This window comes from Pinus tabuliformis, chromosome 8 (genome assembly GCF_031772625.1).
Source record: "Pinus tabuliformis cultivar Carrire ecotype Pingquan chromosome 8, CPIR1, whole genome shotgun sequence".
NCBI lineage: Eukaryota > Viridiplantae > Streptophyta > Pinopsida > Pinales > Pinaceae > Pinus > Pinus tabuliformis.
In genome coordinates, this window is record NC_142294.1 from 194,155,664 (window position 1) to 194,172,605 (window position 16,942).

Consider the following 16,942-nt stretch of genomic DNA (forward strand, 5'->3'; position numbering starts at 1 on the left):
AGAGGAATAGAAAGACCAACCTCTGTCTTGCGCTAATCCTTTGATTCGATCCCTCTCTTCTTTGATAGTCCTTAGCTACCTGCTCCCTTGCACGCCCAGCTTCAAAAAGTACCTGTAAGATCACAGAAGCATAGCACTATACAAAGACATGGATCTATAATCCTAAACAATCTAGGATCAGATGTAAATTGACCATACAAATGTAACAAGCATCAATGATACAAAAGCATGGAGGAAAACTCAAATAGCTTTTATTGATAAAAAAGTAAAGATCCAGGAGGAGTTACAACCAGTTGTTTTGATCCAGCATCAACCTCCCAGCAAAGGAGCCCCTCTTCACCTCAAACAAAGCTTAGATCACCCAACAATCGGATGTTTGTCTCTAGAAACCAACAGCAATTCCTTACAATATGCAAAATTCCAGCCTCTGGATCTCTGGGATGAGGGATCCATATATAGATATCTGTAAGGGGGATGAGTCAGCTTGTGATTTGATTAGTGTCTTCTCTCTGATAGTTCTTGCTTCCACTTGGAGACTGAGGAACTCTTACTCATCCTTGGTCGAATTCAGTGAGGCAAGTGTCACAAGAGAAGATTCTGGAAGCTTCCATTGCCTCTCCACCTAGCGGAATGACACTGCCATTTGTCATTTCTCGCCCATCGCACCCCACAGAAGGGACTTTTGAAATGCAACGCACCCTCACAATGTATTTAGGTGAGATGAAATGCACTTAGCCAGTGGAGCAGCTGCAATGATACTGTTTTGACCAATTCTGAGCGGTTTCTCATGGAGAACTTCTGGGAGAAGCTCTAATCTGTCGACCTTGTTCCTTTAGGGGTTAGAAAAACACTTTTAGGGACTTAGGAGCCCTTGGTTTATGGAAATTTCATGCTTGAGGTTGTAGAGCACAAAAATGTCTATAACAGTTGCCCCCTAAAGTATGAGGCCGTTAACCTTTTGGTGTCGGGTGAAATGCTTTATTATGAGGATCCGAAGTTCTTTCAATGCTGGGAGGAGACCTGTAATAAGATACAATACGATACATTATCTTCATACTATTTTCATGATCTAGCTGAGACGGGCATTCCCATGCTCAGCTTTATAAATTCACTTTCATGTACATAGGACAGACAATCGTCTGAGTGTAGACTGATGATTCTGGTAGAGCCATCATCCTTTTGAGTGGATGATTATCTGTGTAGCAATGATGTACATTTAATGTATTTATTTTCCCTCAAATATATATCGCAGCCCGGATGGATGAAACTAGATTCGGGGTCTTCAATCTCATTCGATCTTCATTCGAAGTACAAGTCGATCCATGTGAGAAATGTTTCGAAGTCGAACATGGAAAGACATCGCTTGATTACTAGTCAATGATGTAAATTGTTAACAAGCGCGAGAGGAATCACCGATAATGATAATGACCCTCAAGGTATTGTAGTACAATTCACGTGGTGTGAATAAAGGACTTGGCGTCGAACACCACGCAAAATATTTCGGTCGAAGGCCATTGATGTAAACCTGTCACTGGAAGTGAGAAACTTGCCATTGAGGCATGCAAGCTTCAAAGTACTGAATGGGGTGTTCCTAGATCAACTTCTTGGATAATGAGTTGATGTTGACAAGAAGTGATCCGTCACAGGAGAGCCTTAATGAATCCCACATCAATGATATGGAATGGAGCAAATGATTTTAATGGAGGTGAAAATGATCTGGTGATATAAGGTTCAGGGTGGCGGTCATGAAAGGATGGAGTGTAATGTATGGTAGTGGGTGAGACATAGGTGAATTCACTGAATGACTTCTCTTGAACATATTGGCGACATTGATGTGATGGATTGGTAGCAATAACCCCAAATGTGGATGGTATGGCGTGACCATGGTGATGTGACCGGTGAATGAAACAACCCAACCCAACTCAGACACGGAGTGGAAGTGTCATGTTCAAGAGCGACTTGCTACCAATAAAGTTTCTTTGAGTTTTCTTCCCAATTTTCCCCAGTCATTGCTGACCAGTACCTCTTTATTTTTGTCAAGCTTGAGGAGGATAACATATGCTTGTTCTATAATTTTCCCTTCGGGCAAACCCATCGCTATGTTTTAACGAGCCTAGCGATAGTGAAACTCGTTCTCGTCTATAGACAAGTTTTTCGCTATTAATCTTTTTAACGAGTTTAACGACAAAGATAACTCACTCCTTTTCAATTTTAGAGAGTCTGAAAAGGAATGTAAAGGTAACTCCCAATTTCCTTTTTCGTCATCTAATCCCTTAAGTCCGAAAAAGTATAAAACAATACAGAAGGGATGAATTTTCGATACTTTTAACGAGCCAAACAAAACAAGCACTCGATCTTTTTGTGTAATAATCCCTCAGGTCCAAAAAGATTAAAATCTAGAGGAGGGATAGCACTTCCTGTCCCTTTAACGAGCTGGAGAGGCCAATGTCTCGGCAATCTTTTCATATTTTACGAGTCAGTTGAAAAGAGCTTAAAGGAGACTCGTCTTTTGAGGAACGAGTGATAAAATGGGTAGCAGCTGATTCCAGGTAAGGTTTGGAATTTTCCAATCATGGCAGTGTCACAAGGATGGTTAGTGAAATCACTCTTCGTAGTTGTTCCTCAAAATGGGTAAACAATCAAATGGAGGTGAATGATCGGCCAATGAAAAAGTGGAGGTGACGGTGCAAACACGACCAAGGCTTTAATGGCTGAAGTACTACATTCACGATGGTTATTTATTGGGGAATAGTTCATTTTTAACGAGCTTAAATGTGGGTGGAAACATTTGCTCATGTCTTATGTTTATTTTTTTAACGAGCTTGAACTATGTGCTAAAACTACTCGATTAATCCAGTCGTGTGATAAGAATGTCTCATATAAAACGGCAATTTTTAGATTTTTGCCCCACATCCTTTCTTTATGCAAGTTAGGAAACGACCAATCCTATGAGTTTAAAGGGTTAGAGGACCTACAAATTTAAAAATTAAATAGTTGCTCTTCGCTTGCACTCTAAAAGATTTGCATGCCCCCGGTATAAAATAGAATTTCAAGGTTACCCCTTCTTTAGTCCGTTAAAAAATTTGTTTTACCGAGAGAGGCCTACCTCTTACAGGTTACCCAAAGATTGTTCTATTCACAGTGCAAACAAAACACTTCTTCGGCGATGTCTACCGAGATAAACAAAGGTGAGTGAAGGAGGCTACTCCACTCACATAACTTTGACAAGAGAATCTTGTTCTAGAATAACCCCCTCTTCCAATCACGGATGGGGGTACAGACTAGTCATATTCTCCCGTGGAAACCTACCCTATACCCGAAGTTTTCCTGCCGAAGCAGACCAGGGTGCAAGCCCCCTGGGGTTCAGTCATGTCCCTCCGAATCACTCGCGCTCATCGGGTGGACGGATTGGGGATTGAGACATTTCTTGTGTGAAAATACCTTTTAGGGATGGTATATGACTATTTGCTATGCGTGATCTGGGAAATGAAAGCTGGTCTACGAGCTTGACCACTCTTCCTTCGTGCGGAAAACACATCACTCTAAAGAGTGATGAGACAATGACTCTCATGCAATAAATATAGTCTCGTCCAAGGAGTAGATTGTAATCCAGGGGTCCTTGAACTACCATCACGTTCATGTGAATAATTTTCCCTCTCAATGTTATGGGCACATCGGGAAGGATCCCTAACGGTCGACTGGTTCCTTTATCAAAGCCTGTCAGATTTCTCATTTCAGGCAAAAGCGATGGCGAACCAAGTGCTTTCCAAGCAGTTGAGGAAAGGATACTCACAGAAGCCCCTTCATCTATGATGGTACCAGCCATAACCATTCTATATATTTGAACAATAATTCGGAATGGTACACTAGCTGGTAAATGGGGTCTGCCTAGTTGATTCCAGTCGAAGGAAATGACTAGGTTGCTTGGAGGTGGGACCGAATAGACGGTCGGGTACGACTCTGACGAACTTCCTTCCTATGGTAAAGGAATAGGTAAATTGCCCCCATGTTCATTGGAGTCTGTGCTTATGAAAAGAATTTGGACAATGTTGTCCTTGTTCTCTTCAGTGACTGTATCATCTGAAGATGGAACGTCTGAAGGAAAGACCGAGTCAACTGCCACCTCGACCTTTTGACTTTTGTCTGGTATGGATTCAGATGGTTTATCTTCAATGATAGATGCTTCAGCTGACCACCTGAGCGGACCAGCCGGATTTTCAACTGGTGACGGACTTGGCAAGAGTTTTTTATATCCAGGAGGAAGTCGTAACGATGAAACCGGACGATCATCCAAAACTCTTTTAGCTTCGCTAAGAAGGGACAATGGTGGACGGCGTGATCGCCTTCGCACAGTTTATAAGGAAATCTATATTTTCCTTTTTGTCCTGGGGCTTCACTTTCACTAGTTGACGGTGTGTTTTCAACATGATCATCAGAGGTTGACGACACCGGGTTGTACAAATGGGGAGAGCAGTCCCTTAAGATCTGAGGGATGCAAGGACAATCTCTGTGATAGTGGTCTCCCTTGCAAATGACACATGGTGATTTAGGCCTAGTCGGTGCAGTTGTGGATTTTCGTTAGACGACACTCGTTTGCCCCCATTCGCTTTTGGCTCCTTCTTCTTCTTCTCTTTCTTCTCCTTTTCCTTCTTCTCCTTAGGTACTTGACTTTTGGCTTTACCAGCCCCATCAAGCGAAGAGGAAGGAGGAGAGGAAGAATTAGAGGAAGTAGAAGGTTGGTGGGTAACTCTGGACTCGTCTAATTTCTGATTCGATTGTTCAGGAATAGTGGTGTTCTGAATGACAGAGGTTGAGAAGAGCCATACAGGTAAACCAATTGCCAGTCCTGGAAGCGACAATGTGGCCATATGGGGTGCATCAACATCTCCCCAAGAGGAGAAGGGACTAGGATTTCCTCCAAGGGGAATTCCTTGGTTGGTGGACTCCATTTTCTCAACCCAAGATCAACATAGGAAAGGGGTAATGAATATTCCATTTAAAATAAATTTTAGATGCTTTGACACAACTTGTTTTTTCAGTTTTTGAGAGTCGAGAAAAAACAAAACATGACTCTAGTCTCCTTCGATTTTTAATGAGCCTGAAGTGACAAGTGCTCAGGTGGACCTTTCCCGTTAAGGAGTCTGAAAAGGAATGAAAGGGACTGCTTTGGAAATCTAGGTAGAGGGAGTACCAAACCAATCGCAAAACTGCAGAATACTTTTTACGGTACGGTAGTCAATCTTCCCGAATGTTGTGTTCAGTGCATTGCGATCGATAGGGCGGCAGACACGGCTTCCTATGGATAAAGGATTAAGCCTATTGGGGTCTCCCAAAATATACTCGACGGTACGTGGGAGCACAAGTCCGTACTGGCACTTATCGTCTCAAAGTGGAGGAATCGCCCAACCATCAATGAGAACAACAGTTACCAGGCTTTACGATTCCGGAATACGTCTCTAGCCTAGACTTCTAAATGTTGTGCGTTAAATTCCAAAGCGTTGCTAGATTCATTGAATTTATTTTAAGTTGATCTTGTTTATGAAGTTTTCCTTTCAGGTTCACCATGAGATGTAGATGTAATTCCTAAAATGCAATCTAAGATGATAAACAAACTTTTTATCTCTTTTATGCAATGAAAATCCTAGCTACTAGGGAAAAGAAAGACAGAATCTTTTCACAAAGAGCAAAGAGCACACTCTAAAATGCACCTTCCTAAATCAAGCCAATCAGACTGTCTATATGCAAATGCACATGCATGTATTTGTTTTCAACTTTCTTAGTATATGGATGCTAAAAAGAAAGTTGATGCACAAATCTGAATTTCTTTTCAAGCGACAAATATAAACAAGTTTCTTTTCGAAATCAAAAAATGGAGACGACTACAACACCTTACGATTTTGAAATGAATACTTGTTCTTGACACTAGAAAATTGAAAATTCAGACCAAAAGCAATAGTAACAGTATAATCGACCATCAACAGCATTCAAACCTTTTCCTACGATCGAAATCGACACTTGCGACAGATTCAAATCAAAGGACGACAGTACGACTATGTTACTTTTGCAAAGGAGAACTGTAAATGACTCAAAAAACACACAAAAACATCTACAATTCTTTTGTACAAAGGAGGCAGAATAACAGCAAGGAAAAGGGGTTTCAAACAGACATACACTGATCACAGGCAGCAAAATTCAGGAATAGAACTGGAAAGAATGAAGCACAGAAGCCACAACTGCACAGAGTTAGTCTGATCAGCGCACCTGTAACACAGAGAATCTGAAATGCAGCGCAGGTTGTCCACTCAGGAAGTGCGCTAAAATTCAAAATCTCTGAATAGTACCTGCGCTGGGCCAGAAACGAGACTCTGTTCGGGTTCCGGGTCACAGTTTGCAGTTCAGTTCTTGGGTTTTGGCCGAGCAAAAAGCAATCATTGATGCAACAATCAGGGGTAGATCTAAAGAGAATCTAAGAGCTATCACAAGGGCAATCAGATAGTTTGTGAATCAATTGTTTAAATCATAAACAGATCCAGTGGATGGATTGAAGGAGCAATTATCTACTTTGCATTTGTTATGACAAACGCAGTTCGAATGCTACTTGTAAGTTTATGAAATAGACAACAAGGAATGATAAACAAACAAACTAATTAGCTCCCCAGTGGAGTTGCCATTTTGTTACATGGAAAAGTGTCTATATAGAACTGCTCTATCCCACTAAGGTGTGACATCTGCCTTAGAAACAAACAGAGAAAAGCTACCTTTGTTTTTCCTTTATGAATTATAGATAGAGAGGAACAGAAAGACCAACCTCTGTCTTGCGCTAATCCTTTGATTCGATCCCTCTCTTCTTTGATAGCCCTTAGCTACCTGCTCCCTTGCACGCCCAGCTTCACAAAGTACCTGTAAGATCACAGAAGCATAGCACTATACAAAGACATGGATCTATAATCATAAACAATCTAGGATCAGATGTAAATTGACCATACAAATGTAACAAGCATCAATGATACAAAATCATGGAGGAAAACTCAAATAGCTTTTATTGATAAACAAGAAAAGATCTAGGAGGAGTTACAACCAGTTGTTCTGACCCAGCATCAACCTCCCAGCAAAGAAGCCCCTCTTCACCTCAAACAAAGCTTAGATCACCGAACAATCTGATGTTTGTCTCTAGAAACCAACAGCAATTCCTTACAATATGCAAAATTCCAACCTCTGGATCTTTGGGATGAGGGATCCATATATAGATATCTGTAAGGCGGATGAGTTAGCTTGTGATTTGATTAGTGTCTTCTCTCTGATAGTTCTTGCCACTTGGAGACTGAGGGCCTCTTACTCATCCTTGGTCGAATTCAGTGAGGCAAGTGTCACAGGAGAAGATTCTAGAAGCTTCCATTGCCTCTCCACCTCGCGGAATGACATTGCCATTTTTCATTTCTTGCCCATCGCACCCCACAGAAGGGAATTTTGAAATGCAACGCACCCTCACAGTGTATTTAGGTGAGATGCAACGCACTTAGCCAGTGGAGCAGCTGCAATGATCCTGTTTTGACCAATTCTGAGCAGTTTCTCATGGAGAACTTCTGGGAGAAGTTGTAATCTGTCGACCTTTTCCCTTTAGGGGTTAGAACAACACTTTTAGGGACTTAGGAGCCCTTGGTTTATGGACATTTCATGCTTGGGGTTGTAGGGCACAAAAATGTCTATAAAACTTTGACATGACACTTGCGACGTGAATCCCCTTTGTAACTTGCCTTGCCCTATGGTTGGCCATCATCCTGGCCAAATATTTCCTTCATGGCTTGCTTGATGCTCACCCAATCCCTTAGTGCACTGTAGTGCATTCTCCACCATATTGTCGATGTTGTCATGAGAGAAATATCAAGAAAATGAATCTTTTGATCCTCTGCCATTTCCTGGTCTACCCTATTCAAGAAGGTGTCCACCAGTTCAAGGACATAATATTTTGGATAGTTGCTTCTCTCCATTACTATCCAATTTCATTGGGTTATCATTGCACAACATCTAGTGTTTAGTTCATACCTACCTTGCTGCCATGCATCCCATGCAACTTCTAAGCTGGTTTTTTAGCTTCAGATACTTCTCCAATTGACGGATCCTCCTGCAGTGGGATTTATGTAATCTTCCCTCTTTCCCACTATGAGCATGTATAGATGGACTAGAATTCCTGGTTCATCTATGTCATCTACTGGTTCTGTGAACCTAGGACCTTAATACGGGTCCAAGGGTTGGATCACCCTTAGTCCTTCTGCTTTGAAAATCATCATCTCTTTCTTTAGGTCAATGACAACATAATTTTCATAGGCCCAATTGATCCCAAGGAGCATCGAGTATGGATCCTTATCCCCCATGATGTCAATTACCTCAAATTCAGTGTGTGTCTTCACTCTCACCACATCTACTTCCACATTTTCTAACCTTCCAATGGGCAGTATACAATACTGGTCTGCCATTCTTAGCTGAATTGGTGAGTATTTCAATTGCGGCTTTCCCATTGCCTCCCATGTTTTTCTAGGTAGGATGTTTACATCCGATCCCAAATCTAACATTGTGCCCCTTATCTGGAATCCCACAACTTGAGCATTGATTCAAAATTCCTTTCTTGTTCTCCTCTTGTTTCGTCTCACTCTTCTGGAATTCTTTTCTGGTAAGTCAATAGGTGACAGCTCCACTTCCCCTTCCTCTATAGATAACATGGCCTTTAAACTTTTCTACAACTCCTTCAACATACATTCATCTTCGACAATCTCTAGTAATAGTTTGAACCATTCTTCAATCGGTTGGTTATGATCAACTACATGGCCATTTGGTCCTTGGCCACCTCTCTTCTTAGTCATCCCCTCAAATAGCTTGGTTGCCTCATGATAATACTGATTTTGGTGTTCAGGCTGATACACTTTCTTTAGATATGTCGCTTTAATAACTAAGGGTGGGTCCACTGTGCTACAATCCTCCCCTGTCTTCTTTCCTCCTCAGGTGACTATATTAATATTTGTTGTGGGAAGACCATCTTCAGTATGAGGTTCGACATTAACCAGGTTATGCCCCCTCTGTCTGGTCCTTTCTTCCCACTTTGCAATGAGTTTTGGACAATCCTCCGTGGCATGAGAGTTAATCTTTCATTATCAGCACAAGGGTCTCCTAGGGAGTGGGCATTCCCTGGCGACATGTACTTCCTGGTCGCAGTTGTAACACCTTATGATGTTTCTTCCTCCCATTCCTCCTCCTCCCCCATTTCCTCCTCATCCTCCCTGGTTTGACTCATTAATTTTAAACGTAGATCTATCGAGCTATTCTGCTAGAGCATCTAGTGCTTGGCACTAGTAAGTTTGATGTGTTGTAGATGTGCAGAACTCACAGTAGTTGTTATTGGGGACATTTGAGTATTTCTATAGTATCAGGCACATTTGTGGCAGGTGTCCATACATTGTATAAATATTTCAAAAGTCTTGGCTATTCCTTCCAAAAAAATCTCCTTGCACTCTTATTGCCACAACTCCTGCAGTTGGTGGGGTCCCTGACAACCCCGCGACCCCCTCTGGATGATTAATCCCATGCAACCTGGGGCACTCTGTCACAACATTCCCTTCTACCATGTAGTGGGTGCACCATACATTGAGTATGACAGGTTGTACTGGCTGAAGATCCTTCATCTTCTCCGTTAAAGTTGCAATATGATTTTGGAGACCCATGATTGATAGGTCTTGCAAGCTCGTCCTTCCCCAGTATTCATGAGGATACCCAACCATGGCTTCTATTCATGATGCTTTCTCCAAAGCATCTTGAAGGGTTCTGATTTTTTGTTGCGTAAGTGGCATTCTGGTTAGGGGCAAGAGTGCCTTGTTAAACCACTCTTGCTAGTGATTCAGGTCTAGAGTGTAACTCAACTTAGCAATGGCATCCTTAAACCTTTGCATGAGCTCCAAGGCCATTTCACCCTCCTTCTGATTGATCTCCCATAGTTCCAATAACCCCTGCTAGTTTTTCTATGGTACTTTTAATTCCTGCACAAATCCTCTCTTGATATCATCTATTGTGGGGTTCTAGTTCTGTTCCACGCATTTTATAAACTACCATAGAGCCCTTTCCCTTAGCATGGTCTGAAAATCCACTGTCCTAATGTTGCTTGGAGTCTATCATGCTCTACAGATAACTTCACAAAGACACTAGTGCTTTTCCACATCCTTGATTCCCCTTCCTACAAACTTTGGATATTTGGTAAAATATCCAGCGATATTGATTTTGGTATGAGGTAGCAACAAAAACCCTTTGTTCCCTGGCTGCTAGGATCCCTATAATCCTAAGTTACTAATACTACGGGTTTCTTTGTTGGTTACAATATTAAAAATGGCTTTATGTTTCTCATATGCCCTATATACCCGTACTGCCTTGGCTAAGCTAATAACAAATTTCTCTAGATTGTAATAAGGTACCAGGGGAAGATCGAGGGAGACACCACCTATGTCTCTGGGGTATTGGTACTGACTCCTAATGGATTCTTCTCCTTCATTAAATAATCTTCTCATCACATTTCTCATGTCCTCGTCTCTCTCCTTTCCATACCCACTCAACATTTTCTCTTGCGATGTCCCTTCCGCTACCTGTAGGGAAGGTCCCTCTTCATCCCTCTGCCTCCTATACCTCGTGTCACTGATCTTGCTTTGCTTAGCATATTCCTTTTCTCCCTCTTCAACTTGATGCTTTCCTATCATCGCTACTACTTGGTGGGGGCTCATCTTCCTTTTCTTTAGATTCTGAATCACTCTTGCCTGCTAGTTATCTACTAGCAAGGTTCTCCTCTGTGCTCTAACATATCTAACTTTCTTTAATTCTTCCGCATCCATCCCTTTAGTAGCATCTATATTCCCCAACTGGCATCATTCCCCCCCTTAAGTACTTCCCCCAGTACTGGGGTTATATGCTACCATCTCCGTGGTGGGTGAGGCCAATAATCCTTCTTCTACCATAAACATCTTAATCCACATTGGTACTTCCCTCATCAACATTCCTATTAATCCAGATCCAATTATGCTTCTGCCTTTGAGAGGGGTTGATAACTCTTGGCAACGAACTTGGCTATATATCCTTCCATCGTGGTCTTTACCCAAAAATCAGCTACTCTCGTTAGATCATTGTCCAATTGTTGATGCAATGTGAGATCTGACGGGGTCCAGCTGCGGTAAACTGTCATCAACCCCCATAACCGATTCTTCCCTTTCAGCGTTCTTAACCAATTATACTAGTCTTCAGGAAACTTACACCAAAATATATCATATTGGTCATTGGTACCATTGGCATACAAAATCCCTTCACTTATCGTGTCGGTTGGTTGATTTTGGCAGATAGCTTGCTCTGTTACAAACTAATCTACTTTATGTTTCCACCAACCCTGATCTCTCTCTTGAATATCCTCGACACCATGTTCCGAACTCTTTCTCATAACTTTAGGTCCCAGCAACAGAACCATTTGTTGGCAAAAAAGAGTTATCAAGGGGAAAAGACCCTGGGTTCATGCGCAGAGGGCCAACAATGGTCCATTGTAGTCTAGGAAAATGCTATCATTTTCACCTTACCCAAGGAGTAACGAGTCTCACCTGAGGCATTCTGCGATCAGAAGTAAGAATGGTTCATCATGGAGTCAAGGGAGCACCAACCGGCATATCATCCGATAACAAAGATATAACATTACACACATAAGAAAGATAACATCATAACATCTAATACAAAGAAACTACTAAGCGCATGCATCAGACATGACAATTCAAAATTTTAAAAGAGCCTTCACATCATGTATATTCATACATAATCTGCAACTAGTTTGGACTTTCCTTTCTATTAGTTTAACAGTAAAACAATAAAATACATCTTAGCATTCACCACAAGAAAATACAAGGAATACTCATTTATAGGCTCACGGGCTCGGTCTCAATCTCAAGGGTCCTGCTCATCCAAACTCCTGCCTTCTAATATTGGACTACCACAACTAGCTATCTTCTATTCAACACCAACTCCAATAGCCTTGCTAACAAACCCCCCTCCCTTACTGGCCCTTTCCTTTTATATCTCTCTCTGTCGCCTGGACTACGACTTCTTGCTCAGCTTCTCTTGCACCTTCCCACTTACTCCCCTACCTATGTCTTCCACTGCCACCTTGCCGCAACTACCTGTTCTTGCCTTGCTATCCAACTGACCCCACCGCAAGCTAACCATTGCTACCACCCATTTCCTCCTCATTCTTCGGTCAGCCAAAATTGACCAAAACCTTTTCAAAATTAAACGAAGGCCCCAACAATAATTGAGAGAAAACTCATAATTGAGAAGAACATTCTTATTGAGTTCTAAAAAGATCATAATTGAGCATGAAACTTGTGCATGACTTATAATTTCTTAATTTGAAATTCCATAGACTCTATCAATGAATCATATCCACCCAATTAACATGTCCTCATTCCTAACTTTTCATAGCCCTAATTGTCTAGATACATCCTCCTAGATCTACAAAAGGCTTATTTAGTGGGTTCCTCTCAAGGGTGGGGGGGGGGTGTGAGAGGGAGAGCGAGAGTGATTGGTTATGCTAGTGTAATATCAACATAATGGTCTTATCTTTCATGCAAGATGAGCCAAATATACTTATAAGATGACATAGGAGGAGAGCAAAGGACAAAAGGGGAGTTCTCAGATCAATTAAGGTACAACATTTCTATGTACTATTTTTATCTATGAATGGAAAAGTGAATTATCTTTGTATTTCATGTTCATATATGTTGGAATATGATTTGTATACTATTTTAGCTTTTGGTGCATACTAAATTTCCATTTGTGAAGGAAAACATTATTTTTTTTTGTGGTGCATGTGTGTAGAGGAAGAAATCAAAGATATTGGAGTGGGATATCTGGATTGGAGAGTGTATTTTGGTTGCTCAAATGGGTTTGGAAACTACACCAACATATGTGGATATTAAGTTATGATCTAGTCATCATCCTCCATCAATTAAATGGTTTGTCATTGCACTAAAGTTAGGGAATTTTATTAAATACTTCAGATATCATCTGCTAGATGTTGAGGCAATATGTATGGAGAAACAACTCCTTAGCCTCTATGTAATTTCTATCTTTTTATAATCCTATTTTGCACTCCACTATAATGAGAGAGACCCTAGTTGGACTTAATTTAGTTACTGAATAGAATTCATCTTATTTCAATCTTTATGTTACTTATATGGTTCTTACAAGGAATTTATTAGATTTTGTAGGGCTGAAATTACATACATAAATACTTTCATATAAATTACATATAGGCGGAGTTGTTGCTTCACAAATCTCACCTTAAGATTTTGTAGATTGTGTGTGAAGGATATAAACAATTTCCCTACATTTAGTGCAATGAAAATAATTCAACTAATACAGGAGGATGACTAGATCATACCTTAGCATCCAATAGGTTGGTGTAGTTTGTACACCCCTAGGAGTAGCTACAAATCATACTCCAATCCAGATATCCCACTCCAATCTCTTTTATTTTATCCCCGACATATATGTGCCAACAAAAAAAACAATGTTTGCCTCTATATAAGGAATTCTAGCATGAACCAAAAGATAAAATAATAAATAGATTATATTCTAGCATATACAAAAATGAAATAAGGAGACAATTCACTTTTTCGTTCATAGGTAAAAATAGTACATAGAAATGTTATACCTTAATTAACATGCAAATTGTCCTCCATTTCTTGGCTCTCCTCTTCCTTGGGATTATAGGTAGATTGAGCTCATATCACATGCAAGAGAAGACAATTATAGCTATATTCCACTAGCATAACTGAGTTACCTCTCTCTGATTCTCCCCCCTCACCATTGAGAGGGTCTCACTAAATAGGCATTTCCTAGATTTAGGAGGATCTATCTAGACACTTATGGTCACGATAAGTTATGCTTGATGACATATGAATTTGGTGAATACAAGTCATGGATAGACTTGATGACATATGAACCAAGCAATTACAAGTCATCAACAAGTGTTATGTTCAATTATGATAATTTTCTAACTATCTAAGAAGCTTCTTCTCGATTATGAGCTTTTTCTCAATTATGAAATAAGTCTTATTTCATACTTATGAAATTGTGACAAAATAATTATGCGAAATTACTCAATTATGTCCTTGTAAGACCCATATAAGTTAAAAAAAGTGTGAAAGGGGATGCATTGAAGCTAATTTGAACTAGTTGTGTTTATCTCATTGTAGTGGAGTGGAAAATAGAGTTATAGTAGATGACCCATAATTCATGAGGTCATAAGAGAAATTGATGGTTGAAATACATTAATAAAACACAAATCAAAGTGTGAGAAAGGAGTCAAGACCAAGGGACCATATTGGATCAACGTAACAACCAAGTCTCAATCATATTAAGATCGCAGTCAAGGTGAGCATACCCATGCTTGGTATAATTAGTAACTAAACACAGTCACAAAAACCATACATTGTGGATCCATGACATGGAATTCTAGGACATGGTTATGAGTAGTAGATAGCATATACATGGGACAAACCAAAATTTATGGAGACTAAAGAATATAATGTGGATCTATGTCACAATATACATCAATAGGACTATGTACAAGATAATAATGGTGCCCTAGAATAGTCTTAAAAGTACTTAAGATGGTACAAAATCCAATGCCACTTGGGAAGGGTTCCATGTAAGAGTGAGTTGTCTCTAACCCAAGGTCTTCTACTCAACCCCGATGGTATGAATCTACAACATGTGAATGTATGAGCTGATGTTGATCATGGTAGAAACTATTTGATTATAGTGCAATGAGATGTATCATTAATATATGTGAGGGGACCCACCAATGTTGAAATGGACCCAATGGTACTTAACACATTCTACTAAGTGTGAATAAATGACCTGATGATGAACACTTGTGGACTTGAATGATCAAAAGTTGATGAGGCAAACCCACTACCAATCATGGGGAAGTCTTCCATTAAGTTTTGCTAGTTTCCAGTTACTACTAGTTCCTACGCATGTCTCTTTTATAATGAGCTAACGTTGACTAAAGAAGATCCACTTAAGCAGGGACTTAATGTATTCACCATAAATCAAAACATAACAGACTAAGAGCTGATATAAATGGATGAAGTCACCAACAAATGACATAGGGATGTCTTACTATTAAGTTATGGTATGTTCTATGCTTAGAGCAATTTACTTTTCTTACTTATTATTATTCATAGATTAGCAATCACATGTGCATAAGTAAAGTGCAGATAGAACATTAAATGATCAATAGAAAACAAGCCAAGACAAGAGACATAAGATGTTGCGGCTAGCCAGGGAAAAACCCCACAATGTGTGGGGAAACCCTTTGAACAAATCTTCTTTTATCTTCAATAATTCAGCAGAGAGAAATAGTACAATAAATTTGATTTATATCAGTAGTAGCAAATCCTAGATCAACAGCATCAACATTAGAGGCTTCATCATCAAAACTAGGGCAGTCGATATCTCGCAAGCCAACCATCGGATCAGCTTCATTCCAACACCAAAATTTGAAGCCTTTGGAGGAGGTCTAGATGAACCTACAGCGCAGTTTAGAAGAGGAGGTTTGATGGTCTAGGCTGGTCAAAGTTTGGATCTGCAGTTGCAGCTTTAGTTTCAGTAGCTTCCTTCAAACTAGGGCAGTTGATATCTCGCAAACAAACCACCAGATCGACTTGATTCCACCAATAAAAATTGTGGCCTTCAGAGGAGGTTCAGATGAGCCTACAGTGCAGTTTAGAAGAGGAGGTTTGACGGTCCACGCTGGTCAAAGTTTGGATCTGTAGTTGCAACATTAGTTTCAGCAGCTTCCTTCAAACTAGGGTAGTGGATATCTCGCAAACCAACCATCGGATCGACTTGATTCCACCACCAAAAGCTACGTCATTTAAAGGAGGTTCAGATGAACCAATAATTCAGTTCAGAAGAGGAGGTTTGATGGTCCATGCTGGTCAAAGTTTGGATCTCCAATTGCAGCTTCAGTTTCAGTAGCTTCCTTCAACATGTGTGAGATAGAGTCTCTTTTCTGCGTAATAGAGAAGAGCCTCTTTTTTGTGTAGGAGAGAGAGAGAGATGTGATGAGATGAGTGAGTGCGCAAATGAGGAAAAATCCTCCTATATTTATACACAACTTTTGATGTTTGAATAGATGCAACTGTTGGGCTTCTAAAGCCTACATGAGTGTAGGTCGGCTAGATAATAATTCCATAATCAAATTAAATTCATATCTCCATAAATACTTATCGGAATCGGATGATATTTAGATCAATCCTACACCTCTCGACAAGAGGAATCTAATAAAAATATTATCATCCATGAATAAGATGATCCACATGAAATTTGGCCCTAGTTTCCAATTTTAACACTCCCTCTCAACTAGGGAGAACTTCATCTACAATCTATCTTTCAGTCGCTACTATTCATCCATCAAATGAACTGCCCTGTAGAGCCTGACCCTTGCCTTGCTCTACTTTATTCTACCTATTCTTCTTTATCTTGTTCTTCCCTCAACTGATCTATATTGCTCTGCTTTGTTCTGCTTTGCTCTGCTTTGTTCTGTTCTGCTCTGCCTTTGTCTAAATTATGAGGAAGAAGAAATGATCGAGGATGTATCATACTGACTCAAAGTCAATCTCAGATTTTGTACCACTAGTCCTAGACCAGTCTCAACCAACCTGAAGTCAGCGTCATAGTCAGTACAACTCCTACCACTAGTCCTAGACTAGTATCATCCTCCACTGACTCAAAGTCAGTCTCAGAGTGCATACCACTAGTCCCAGACTAGTATCACAACCTCAGAGAGTGTACCACTGGTCCTAGACCAATCTCAACCGACCCAGAGTCAGCATCATAGTATGTATCACTCTCATTGGTCCCA